This window comes from Pinus tabuliformis, chromosome X (genome assembly GCF_031772625.1).
Source record: "Pinus tabuliformis cultivar Carrire ecotype Pingquan chromosome X, CPIR1, whole genome shotgun sequence".
NCBI classification, from domain to species: Eukaryota; Viridiplantae; Streptophyta; class Pinopsida; order Pinales; family Pinaceae; genus Pinus; species Pinus tabuliformis.
In genome coordinates this window covers 212,647,956-212,659,752 of record NC_142308.1, presented here as the reverse complement: position 1 = coordinate 212,659,752, position 11,797 = coordinate 212,647,956, and positions in this window count along the sequence as shown.

Genomic DNA, 11,797 nt, shown 5'->3' with positions numbered 1-11,797 from the left:
TAAAAATAAATCTACTCATAACAGAGTATTACACAGCCATAAAAATATTTCTATTGATTAAAATACAAAGCCTGATACAAACTTCATCCTCTTTCACTCAGAGGGATTTTCAAAATAAAATACTCTGCCTCTTTTACAAAATGATTTTTACACTGCTGTGTAAAATCTTCATTCACTGCTGTAAAAACAACTTACTGCTGTAATAAAAGGTTACATAAGTTTACTGCTGTAAACAAAATTCACACAGACTTACAAAAAAAGCTTCACCATTTTCTTTATGCACTGCTTGTGCAAAAACCACACATGGTTTTCTTACCACACCAAAATTACATCGACTGGTTCTCTTTTTACACACTGTTGTGTGTTCAATACATCGCACTGCTGTGCCTCACTCTTCAATTTCATTACTTCGCACTGCTGTGCATTACCCTACACAAAATTACATCACCTGGTTCTATCTTTTCACACGCTGTTGTGTGTTATCATTCACATTTTAATTTCATGTGCAATTCACTCTACTACAAAAATGAGCACACACGAGAAACATATATCAAAAACATTAAAGATGGGGCGATGACTTGCCCATACCATTCTTTAAATTTGCCCATACTTCCGTAAAAGAAATTAAAAACTTCACCAAAACTTACCAACCCACAATAAATTGCATTTACTGTTTTACTGACATTTACTGGCGGTAAATGAACTTTTACTTCACGTCAAATTTATTTGCTGCAGACCTGTACTTTAACCATTGACTTTATTTGCATCGCATCGCAACTTTTCTCATGTCAAAGACCCCGACTCTATGACATTGCCGATAGCGATGTGCCGATGCGATATCGGCGATCGCTTATCGCAAACACAAAGGCTCCTTTATAGTTCCTTCACTTCAACTTTGCCGATGCGATATCGGCGATCGCTTATCACAAACACAAAGGCTCCTTTATAGTTCCTTCACTTCAACTTTGCCGATGCGATATCGGCGATCGCTTATCGCAAACACAAAGGCTCATTTATAGTTCCTTCACTTCAACTTTGCCGATGCGATATCGGCGATCGCAGTTGAAATTATATTTTCAACACTCCCCTTTAATTTCAACTGCTGGGCATTCAATCTTACCCAAGCACTTCCTCACATGGAGGGATTCACTAACTGCTGTTACAAGAATATCTTCCTCACATAGAGGGGTTCACCAATCTTCCTCGCATAGAGGGATTCACCAACTGCTTCTGCTGCAGTTCATAAACAAACAAAGTTGTCTTCCTCTTAATAGAGGGATTCACCTGAAACTGTGCTTAAGAGCACCTTCCTCATGATAGAGGGATCTACCAAACTATGCTAGAGAGCATCTTCCTCTGAACAGAGGGATTCACCAATGTAACTGTGCTTAAGAGCACCTTCCTCATTACAGAGGGATTCACTAATGACAATGTGCTTAAAAGCACCTTCCTCTTCAATAGAGGGTTTCACCAAATGACTGCTTCAAGTGCAGTTCCAAAACAAACAACCATTGCACTGCTGTGTGTGCAAACTCATTACGATGTTCTTTTATGCTGCTGCATATTCTCTGCTGCACTGTTGTGCCATCTTCTTTACTGTGTCTACCTCACACTGTTGTGTCTACACTTGTTGTTGTGTTGCTGCACTTCACTTACATTTCTTTGCAAACTTTGCAATGTTGTGCATTCTTCAAAGACATAATATTCCGTCTTTTCTGGAACAATTACACTGTCCCAACTTACAAATTTACACTGCTGTGTGTAAACATTTCTTACACTCACTGCTGTTGCATATATTGCATTTCAATTCAATTCATTACATTTACCTTTACTGCTGTAAGGAAAATTTCTTTTGCATGTGCTGTTGTCCATTACCTTTCATTTCTTCAACAAGACTTCATGCTGCTGCATTTTTCTTGTTTGCATTGCTGTGTGCTTCTCCTTCTTCACGATGGGAAAACTTTTCTTCAAGCTGCTGCTGTCCATATACTTGTTGTTGTGTTGCTGCTGCAATTTGCACTGCTGCTTCCTTTCTGTTTCATCATACTGCTGTGCCCATACTCTTGGCACTTCATTCTCCACAAAAAATATCACAGGCTGCTGCCTTTTCTCATGCACCCTTGCTTCACACAATCTTCAGTTTCATTTTTTTTAATTACACAATGCACTGCTGTGCAGTTCCTTTCATTTTTCTGCTGCCATACACATTCTCATTCATCCATGTGCATTAAAAATCTGCTGTCCCTGTTTTTCTTTATGCATTTCTTTGCATGCCGCATTGCATATGAAGAAAAACATTACATTTTTTTTACTGTTGTGTGAGAAATTTCATTGCATTCTCAGCCACTGGGCATTTACGCTCTGCTGCGTTTTGCCTTCTTCTCACTTCTTCTCATTGCTTTGCATTTTCATTCCCAATACAAAACATTTCATCGGCTGTGCATTACACTCATTCTGCTGTGAGTATGTTCTCTCATATTTCATAGAAGGAAACTACCTTCCATTGCTATGCATTTCAATGCATGTGCACCACACAAAAATTTCAAACTGCTATTCATTCTAATCCATGTGCTCCAAAAAAAATTCCAAACTGCTGTCTTATGCTCTATCTTCCCACTGCTGTGAGGGTCTCCAAGCTTTGCATTTTTCTCTTATCTCGCTGCTGCTCTTTACATTTCAGCGCTGCCATCTTTTCTTCCTTGTGCATTTCTGTGCATATTGCATGAACACAAAGCAAAAACATTGCTGATTTCATCACTGCTGCATATTACCTTTCAGAGGGATTAACAAAGATTTCATTTGCAACTGCTGCGCTGCAATACATCCTCCATCAACAAATGACTGTTAATACAGTTCAGCAAACAAAAAAAAATTACAAGCTCCCCTTTAATGTATGCTTGTCTTCTTTTGGCAGACTCTTCTCAAAATAAATTTAGATCCACTGGGGAGTTCAAGGGGTTTTCAGATTGCCTTTCCTTCCTTCTCCATACTTGTGTAATTTTCTTCTTTTGCATGGGTCTAGCTTGTGTAAGAGCCCATGTCAAGTTACAGTCACGTGCCATATGCCCAATGTTATGACACTTGAAGCATTCAACTTTATTCATGAATAACATTTCATGATTTCTTCTAAAATTGTTTCTAGGAGATTGTCGGGAACCACAACATCTATCTCCATGAAATGTTCTACATTCTTTTGCCATATGACCAAAGTTTGAACATGAATAACAATAACCATAAAATGAACTTTGGTACCTGGGAGATGGAGGTTTTCTTGATGCACTTCCGAAGCCTTGCTGCCTTGAGATCCTTTGATGATCACCATTACCTCTTGCCTTTTTGACATCAGCTACATTTCTTCTTGGAGCTGGTTTTCTTCTTGGAGCAGGATCTCTTTTATTGCAGCCTTCATTTTTCTCCTTGCCTTTGCTGGAACTAGGAGCATCACCATCTCTCTCTGGCTTCTTCACATCTCCTTTGCTTAAAGCATCCTCATCCTTGTTTGAGGGTTCAGCTACATACCCAAGTCCTGATTTATCAGATGGAGATCTGTGATAGCTGAGCATGTCATCCAGAGCTTGAGAGCTCTTCATTATTTTGTTCAGCCCTTCAACCTTCTTCCTGAGGAGGACAATCTCTTCTTCTAACTTTTCACATACATCATTTCTCTTTGCTAGTTGTCCCTCTGTTTCTTCCTTGCTACGAGCAGCTTAAGCTGCTACTATTTTGAAGGAGATAATCTCTGTCTTCATTTTGGAGATTTCTTCATCTTTTGCTTGACTGCTCTTCATTTTCTTTTCAGCTCCTTGTGCCTGCTTCCTGGCTTCTTGTAGTTCGGACTTAAGGGAGGAGACCTCTACCTTGTACTGTCCAATCTCTTCTACAAGCTTATTCACTCTTATGTGCCTTTGTTCAAGTTGACTTGTCAAGGCATCTGCCTGTTTGTTTGCTTCATTCAGCTGATTTGTCATAGACATGACTTCTTCATGATGTTTCCTCTTGCATTGATCAAGTTCCTTCTTGAGCTTGGCTAGCTCTTCATCCCTTTCTTTTACTTGAAGCTTGATGAGGTCAAGCTTTTCATTCTCAGCTTCTATGATGGGTTCATGACTTTCTTCTTGACTCATTTTCATGGTCAGTGCTCCCTTTGCATGAAGGTCATGCAGTCTGTCCCATATATCCTTTGCTGATGTATATTTTCCTAGATTCCTCTTCACAGAATCAGGGAGTCCATCCAAAATTAGTTTTACTGCTTGTGCATCATACTCCATGGATTCTTCATCCATCTTGCTGTCATCAATCACTGACTCCCAGACTTCAATCCCCTCAGACATTAGGAAAGCCCTCATCATTATTTCCCATACATCAAAGTTTCCATCAAACTTTGGGGTTTCAAATAGAATGTATTCTAATGGATTGCCTTCAAGTTTAGTAGAGGGGGGAGACACATTTTTAACAGGCTTGGAGGCTTTCTTCTTTGACCTTGCCATTCTTATCTAGGCTTCTAATACTTGACTGTGTTTTTTTTAAAACAACTGACTGTCTTTAATAATAACTCAGAAACTTGGGAAATACCTGAATCCCTTTGGCTGAAACTTCACACTGCTGGAGAAGCTTTCTCTGCTGCAACCACACCTTCCTTCAGCTTCTTTGAGTCTTCAAAGAGCATGAACCTGCTCTGTCACCATCAAAGAGCCTGGACTAGCTCTGATACCACTGTTGGGTATTTTTCAATGGGAAATACCAAAACCAGACATTCTAACTCCACAGAGCCAATGCTCTGTTTCCACTGTTCCAGGACCTTTGTGCACAGGGAAGCTTTTAAAAATAAATCTACTCATAACAGAGTATTACACAGCCATAAAAATATTTCTATTGATTAAAATACAAAGCCTGATACAAACTTCATCCTCTTTCACTCAGAGGGATTTTCAAAATAAAATACTCTGCCTCTTTTACAAAATGATTTTTACACTGCTGTGTAAAATCTTCATTCACTGCTGTAAAAACAACTTACTGCTGTAATAAAAGGTTACATAAGTTTACTGCTGTAAACAAAATTCACACAGACTTACAAAAAAAACTTCACCATTTTCTTTATGCACTGCTTGTGCAAAAACCACACATGGTTTTCTTACCACACCAAAATTACATCGACTGGTTCTCTTTTTACACACTGTTGTGTGTTCAATACATCGCACTGCTGTGCCTCACTCTTCAATTTCATTACTTCGCACTGCTGTGCATTACCCTACACAAAATTACATCACCTGGTTCTATCTTTTCACACGCTGTTGTGTGTTATCATTCACATTTTAATTTCATGTGCAATTCACTCTACTACAAAAATGAGCACACACGAGAAACATATATCAAAAACATTAAAGATGGGGCGATGACTTGCCCATACCATTCTTTAAATTTGCCCATACTTCCGTAAAAGAAATTAAAAACTTCACCAAAACTTACCAACCCACAATAAATTGCATTTACTGTTTTACTGACATTTACTGGCGGTAAATGAACTTTTACTTCACGTCAAATTTATTTGCTGCAGACCTGTACTTTAACCATTGACTTTATTTGCATCGCATCGCAACTTTTCTCATGTCAAAGACCCCGACTCTATGACATTGCCGATAGCGATGTGCCGATGCGATATCGGCGATTGCTTATCGCAAACACAAAGGCTCCTTTATAGTTCCTTCACTTCAACTTTGCCGATGCGATATCAGCGATCGCTTATCGCAAACACAAAGGCTCCTTTATAGTTCCTTCACTTCAACTTTGCCGATGCAATATCGGCGATCGCTTATCGCAAACACAAAGGCTCTTTTATAGTTCCTTCACTTCAACTTTGCCGATGCGATATCGGCGATCGCAGTTGAAATTATATTTTCAACATTATATAGACTCCAGCTTTCGCGAAAAGGATGCAGCATAAAATTGCTGTGACTAATCTGCAGAGATAGATTCTCACGCAATTACGGTTGAAGCACGGCCCAACTAACCGATATTGACGGCCATACATGTTAGGCTTACATGTTATATGTAAAGAATTGGCTGTTGGAATTGTGTCTAAGACTAGGGGTAGTGGTTAAGTGTTACTGCAGTCAAATCAAGAGTCATGACGACAGTTGATGCTTGGCAACGCCCATCCATTATATAGACTCGAGCTGTCGAGAACAACGCGCATCCCATCCATTATATAGACTTAGGATGTCGAGAAGAGCGAATCTGTTATATAGACTCGAGCTGTTGAGAAGAACGCCCGTCCAATATTATATAGACCTGAGCTGTATAAAATTAAAGACTTGTTGTCTAGTTGTTTATGACTCTGTCAAAGCTATATCGAAGTTTCATATGTCAAGCTAACGCTGATGTAATAGATAGCCATGGCCATTATTACTCTGTGCGATCATTTTACAGCCATTGCCATTGATACTCTATGCAATGATTTAATATATTTTTCCATTAATCATTCCATAGCTCTTTCCATAAAGCATTGCCATTGATACTCTATGCAATCATTTAATAGCTTTTTCCATAAAGCATTAGTGGATAATGCAATCATTCAATAGCTCTTTCCATGAAGCATTAATATCCATTAGATAGTTTGGTACTCCAAGGACACCATCTTTTCGATTTTTTTTATCATATTGAATTTATTTCTACCCCGTTGAATTTATTTACGAATTTAAATGATTCAATCGCATAAAAAAAAATTAAAAGATGGCTTCAGCTTAGTAAAGCACTATGTAATGGATGATCTTTTGTTTTAATGTTTTATGAAAGTGTTATTCAATGATTTTATAAAGCATTAGTTGTTGTTTTGATTTTTGAACTGTTTTTGTTGGGTTAAAAGATTTTTTTTTCCGAATGTAATGAGGCCACAATTTTTTTTTTTAATTTTCTTACCAATAATATCCAAAACTTTGTCATCAATTTTGGTAGGCAACACTATAAGAAAACATGTGAACTGCCCAAGACTCATACGCATTTGGTATCAAAAAAATCCTACTTCTGACACTCAGTTGGTATCAATAAATTCTTACTCTCTTACTCAGCACCACCTGAGTAATTCAGGTAGTATGATTTTCCTTCAATAAAAGTGATAATCAAGCTTTATTTCTAAATAAGAGTAAGTGATTACTGTCTCACTACTATTTTGACAAAAAAATTATCAAAATTTTTTCACTATAATATGACAAAAAATTCCAGAAATATTTATAGTAACTAAAATTATTTAAAATTTTTAAATTTATGATAGCAACAAAGTTCTTTATGTAGTTTTTTAAAATTGTTAATCCTTTTTGGCTCCCATGTAATTTAAAATAAAATAATATATAAAATAAATATTTATATTTTTGTTATATGATTTATTAATTATTTAAATTTTATTTTTAATTATTTATTTTTTAATTTAAATTTTTTAAATGGGTATAAATTTAACTGTGGATACTATTCTAAAAGTTGGAAAGGAAAATCATATAATTTTTAAGGTTATAATTTTTTATTTATTATCTCATAAACATGATAATGAATTACTATAAATTACACGGTAATTTTTCTTTTTAAAGAGAAATATACTACATGCATAATTTGGTACATGATGACCTTTGAATTTTACTTCTCAGAGGTAACATCTCCTTGGTTTCACATATTCCTTTTTTCTCTTCAACAATTAAGAAATATTGCATGGTCTATACATTTAAATTTCAGTTGTCTCTTGGATTTGATGAGACATCGTATGGAACTATATTCTCTGCATATATCTTGCTTGTGGTTTAGATTTGATTAGATATGGTATGGAGCTTAACTTAACTTATATACCTTTTTGTTGCACAATTTTTTTATTTTACAAATTCAAGACTATGACAAGCTAAGGTGTTTGCCTAGCCAAACTTACCTTCATTAGCTTAAAGAAGGGTTATTATTATGTTTACCTCATTACCATATCCCAATCCTTGTAATATTACATCAACATTTTAATAAATAATTTGCGGCCACGATCAACGTTATACAATATACCCCTCCACATAACGAAATGTATATATGTTTTTTGTATTACTTTTATTTTGTTTCTCTTTATGAAAATTTATATACCCTATTATAGTCTAAGGTTCTTGACCCTTGAAGCCTCCATGGCCAACATGAGAATCTATGGAGTCCTCATAGCATTCGGTCCACATCATGAGAAACACATGGGAGGAGGGATATGTGGCCCAATCAACTATTAGACATGTGCCTAGCTCAACAATTAAGATTTATTTGGGATCTAATCGACAATGAGCATGATTCTGACTATAACTACCTACCCTTAGCTTCTCCACCAATTTGGCCTCATTTTCATTTTCATTTGCACAGGTTAAGAGGTGAGCTCTGCAACCTCAAGATTAAGTTGATAAAACAAGGGTTTAACCCTATATTCAAAGGTTTTTTCACCGTAATTCTAGTTGTCTCGCTCGACATACTATTGAAAATGAGGAATTACTTGTTGGCCAAGACAAGGTTTGCACACCAGGTATTAATTCGGTGTTTACCTTCTGTCCACTTATTTCTTTTTGTTGTATGTATATTTGTTTTTGCAACATTAGCTAATATTATTAGATAATATTATTGTATATTGTGACAATTAATTTTCTTTTCTCCATGAAACTTATATAAATCCATGACTTCCTTTAGAGGTAAAATCTGAGTGATTTTACTTTTTAATATTTTTACTCTTTTACTCCAAAAATGGCCAATCATTCCCCATAGTTGACATCATCATCACGATTCCTATTGGTTCCTATAAAGTTGATTTTGGCAGTACATTTTTGTTTTGAGACCATTTTTTACTTCAATTTTTTTTTAATAAGAGCATTTGAGAACCAAGCCCAATTTCTAGCAGTAATGTTTATTTTATATTAATGGGGGTTTATATTAATGGGTGGTTATATTAATGGTGTTCCCCATTGTTAAATCAAAACTTTTATTCTATTATATAAATTATGTTGAAGCCTACATGGCCAAAAATTAGATGAGAAAAATGAACTATATGTTTCATTCTTTGAGTTACTACATGATAATATAGTCATAGTGAAAGGTTTTTATGCCCTTGATTGATTTTTTTCCTTATGTTCTCCATGAATGCGTATAATTAAATCTCCTTATTTACTTACATACAAATATCACTGTAATATTGATATTATGGCATTGCTAATTTTATTTATCTTCTTGTAGCCATGCATACATATAGGGGTATATAACTCTAACTTATGTATTATGATAGTAAATTTATATGAGAAATGTAATTATTATTTAGTTTAGAAGACACATTCTATGCCAAAGATTGGGCGAACTCATGTCATTGGGGATCACCTAAGGTTTTCTTTAAGCCACACTATTCTCCTTCCCAAGACATCATATCTATTCGGCAATAGATGAGGTTCCTTTTATTTTCGAGGGCATACAACATGGTAATAATTGATTATACTACTTATTGTCTTATACTAATTTTATTTTACTGCTGTGTGTGTGCCTTGCTTTACAATTTCCAAGAATATAGGTTCTAATAAAAATTAAATGTCATTGTTTAATGTAGTTTGTATGCATATTGTTATTTCATTACTACCTATGTATTTCTTCTACCTTATTCCAATCTTCTTTGTTTTCTCTTCATATCAACCTATACAGTGGATACGAAGGTTGGCTCCTAGATAGGGCCTCTTCCCCAATCTTGCACAACATATTAGAATTTAATATTAGTTGTTAGAACCCTTAAGACAAATCTCTTGCCCATGTACCCACGACTTTCTTGTAACATAATAAAACGATTGACATATATGTGTATAATTATTTTATTCACAAAACAGTTAGCAAGTTTTATCCATTCAATTACTAATATACATCTAAGAAATACAATTAATCATACTAAAAATGCTTCTTATTTCACTCATAGTTTTGAACTACAAAGTAATATACTTATCATAGATTTGTTTTTTAGATAGTCATATACTTATTTAAATAATTCCTACAAATATAATATAGGTTTTGATGTTCCTCCGAGTTTTGAATTACACTTCTCATTAGTTCCCCAGAGTTGCATGTCTTTCCTACAAGGAGAAAAATTAGTAGTTATTTATCAGTTCATACATCAACCCGTAGTAGCATCCTGCTAATTTCTAGGCTTAGGTCTAGTGTAAGTTCATTCACACTATCCCATTCTTTTAATCTAACTATATTTATCTCGTGTAGTCCCTTTTAGATCATCTTCCACCCATGAAATTTATCTCTAGACATGTATTTTCTTCATGGTCTTCTTAGCCAATAGTTCCTATTGTATGGCAAAAAAGAGGATTTTTATTCTTCTGTTTCTAGCCCTTGTTGGGAATAACCGGTTCCAGCTATTTTCTTGGCAATTATGATTCTAATCTCTCACATTATAGCTTTTAATATATTTTCAAGAATAAGAATACAAGGAAAAAAATTTCTTTTTTTTTTAATTAATCATATAAATATTTACAATATCATAACATTTACTTGTACCACATAAGTTTGGGTCACATGTCCAATATAAAAGTTATAAAGATAATTTTACTAGGGGTATCACAAAGGTAGATTAATAAAAAGATATCAATAATTTGTTTTGTTATCAGTGGAAATGTTGCAGTTATAAAGTGCAAAGAACAACTACCATGCAAATAACTTTTTTATACTATAAATATTATTTCTCATTTATCTGTATTTATATGTTACAATCTTGAATAACAATGAGAGAAACATTTTATTCTGCATAGGAAGAGAACATATTTGATGATAAATTAATTCAAAAGATTCTAAGGTTGAACAGAACATACTTAGTATATCAAAAGCATTGGAAATATACATCAAAAAACCTATGCAAACTTAGACAAAACTTGAAAGCTTAGATAGTTGTAGAAATATTACTATCTAAATTTAAGTGATGATAGCCTTGTCAAACAACTTGTTAGAACTTGTAGATAAAAAAAGGAGAGAGGCATCGATAATGGTAAGAGGTGCATTATATAACACATTATAAGGGATATGTGCAATCCTTCCATGCTCAACTTACAGTTGAAACATGTTCTTTTTTAAATAAAAATTAATTATTCTCTAAATAAAAGAACAATATTAGGTACATAGAAAACAAAAATGAGTATACATGTTTGGTATATTTTATTTAAAAGTATTATAAAACATCGATGTTGTCTAGGTTGGTCCCAATCTAGTGTGAAGGAGTTGTCGTAAAAATATTTCTTTCGCTCTTAGCTATAAGTAGAATATTTCAATGCACATGTGAAATAACCAAATTTTATACATTTTTAGAGAGAGTAATTTAAACTAAGAAAAAAAATCTTTTATTTTCACTTTTGAGTGCGGAGAATATGTGTTATTCTTATACTCTAATTTTTTTTTAATACTAGAGAACAAACTATTTGAATATTCATGTTAACTAATTTATGTCAATATCTATAATTAATTTTAATGTAGACCATATAAAAGAGAAGAAATAATTGAAAGTAAAAATTATAAATTTCTTTATAATAAGATAATAAGAGAGAGACATCAAGCCTGGAGTATGTCCTAAATCTACTTTTGCTTGGCTAAGAGATTGTCTTCCTCTCACGTAACAACATGTTAATGACCCAAGACCCAAAGGCTTCTGGCAAGTGTGAAATCCTGCCCCCTTACGAACCACCAACAACTTATTCTAGGTGGCATGGTTTTCTTTAATAACGATGATGAGTTGGTCTACATTTGCGGTTAGAAGCTAGAGATGATTATCCTCACAAAC